Genomic DNA, 2,205 nt, shown 5'->3' on the forward strand with positions numbered 1-2,205 from the left:
TACATTTCTTCCAACACAGATGCGTTGGTTCTTTTGGCAGCCCATGGCACTTTCAATATTCTCCTCCAACACCATAACTCAAAAGCATCAATTCCTCTGTGGTCTTCCTTATTCACTGTCCAGCTTTCACATTCATATGAGGTTATTGCAAATACCATGGCTTGGGTCATGCTCACCTCAGTCCTCAAGCTGACATCTTTGCTCTTGAACATTTTAAAAAGGTCTTGTGCAGCAGATTTGCCTAATGCAATATGTAATTTGATTTCTGACTGCTGCTTTGATGAGTGTTGATAGTTGATACAAGAAGAATGAAGTCCTTTGACAGCTTCAATCTTTTCTCGGTTTATAAGAATGTTGTTTATTGGTCCAGTGGTGAGGATTTTTGTTTTCTTTACATTGAAATGCAATCCATACTGAAGGCTGTGCTCTTTGATCTTCATCATTAAGTATTTTAAGTCCTCTTCGCTTTCAGCAAGCAAGGTTGTATCATCTGCATATCGCACATTGTTAATGAGTCTTCCTTCAATCCTGATGCCATGTTTTTCTTCATATAACCCAGCTTCTTGAATTATTTGCTCAGCATACAGGTTGAATAAGCATGGTGAAAGAATACAACGCTGTCGCACACCTTTCTTAATTTTAAACCATTCAGTGTTCCCATGTTCTATGATCTATATACTTTGGATGTAGTAGCTCAAAATACCAACTGAGAGGGAAGGAGTCTTCATATAAAGTATGAATCCTATTCCCTCTGTGTATACAGGGTTGATTGTTGTTGTTGTTAGGTGCCATCGAGTTGGTACCAACTCATAGCGACCTTATTATGCACACGCAGAACGAAACACTGCCGGGCCAATGAGTGTTGATAGGGACATGTAGTTTAAACATTGGCTACCTAAAAAGGGAGCACGGGATAAAGGCATGAAGTGACTGGCTTACACTTACAAGTTTTCAAGAGGTAGCTTAGTTTAAGTGTGGGGGGCGGGGACTAAGATGGGAGAGTCCTTGGCTAAAGCTAAAAGCAGATCGAAGTGGTGGGACTCGCTTTGGGGCAGCGGAGACAGTGAAGGCTTTCGAGAAAGGTTCTTCCTGATCTGGGTTGGTTCTCTCCGCCCTTGGTGCCTCGCCAGCTCTCTTCTCCTGGTCCCCTTCCTTCCTGGAGCGTCGCCACCCGCCCGTCCACTATGGAAAAGACAAAGTTGGTCCACAAGGCCAAGCTGGACGAGCAGGCCAAGCGCTGCGACTACGTGGCCACTAGCATGAAAGCCGTGACGGAGCAGGGGCCGAGCTGTCCAACAAGGAGGGCAACCTGCTCTCGGTGGCCTACAAGAACGTGGTCGGAGGCCGCAGGTCCGCCTGGAGGGTCACCTCCAGCATCCAGCAGAAAGCTGACACCTCCGACAAGAAGTTGCAGCTGATTATGGACTATCAGGAGAAAGTGGAGTCTAAACTGAGATCCATCTACACCACGGTCCTGGAATTGTTGGCTAAGTATTTACTAGCCAATGCAATTCATTCAGAGAGTAAGGTCTTCTATCTGAAAACGAAAGGAGATTATTTCCCGTACCTAAGTAAAGTAGCGCGTGGTGATGATGGAAAACAAACTATAGATAATTCTCTATAAGGGAACTTAGCAGGAGGCATTTGATATAAGCAAGAAGGAGATGCAACCCACATAATCCAATTTGCCTGGGGCTGGCTCTGATTTTTTCTGTATTTTACTATGAGATCCTTAATAACCCAGAGCTTGCCTGTATGCAGCCTAAAACAGCTTTTGATGAGGCCATCGCTGAACCTAATACACTGAATGAAGACTCCTAAGAAGACAACACCCTCATCACACAGTTGCTTAGAGACAACCAAACATTATGGACATCAGACAGCAGGAGAAGAACTCCATACCACAAAAGGAGCAGAAAATGAAAGGCTTACAAGTGTCATCCTTCTCCGCTTGGAGAAACCTTTGTACACATCTCCTCCATTCCTCATCCTATTTGGATTTCCTACAGCAAAGAAACCCATTCATGTGTATGGAACCGACGACTGTTGATAGTCTTCACACTGCAGCTTTGGGAAAACTGCATTCCTTAACTTGTGTTTGCCTTGGCCTTCTGGTGTGCAGTTACTGCTGTAGAAAATATTAATAGCTTTATTTCATACAAAAAGAGTAAGTTCCAAACACTTATGTAGAGGACTAAAATGTAT

At 43.9% G+C, this 2,205-nt stretch overlaps 1 pseudogene; it reads left to right on the plus strand.

The window, feature by feature from the left end:
- The first annotated feature begins 1,184 nt into the window (after positions 1 to 1,184).
- Positions 1,185 to 1,418, plus strand: LOC102839874 (annotated as a pseudogene).
- The last annotated feature ends 787 nt before the right edge of the window (positions 1,419 to 2,205 follow it).

The sequence above is a fragment of the Chrysochloris asiatica genome, unplaced genomic scaffold, assembly GCF_000296735.1.
Source record: "Chrysochloris asiatica unplaced genomic scaffold, ChrAsi1.0 scaffold00005, whole genome shotgun sequence".
Lineage (NCBI taxonomy): Eukaryota > Metazoa > Chordata > Mammalia > Afrosoricida > Chrysochloridae > Chrysochloris > Chrysochloris asiatica.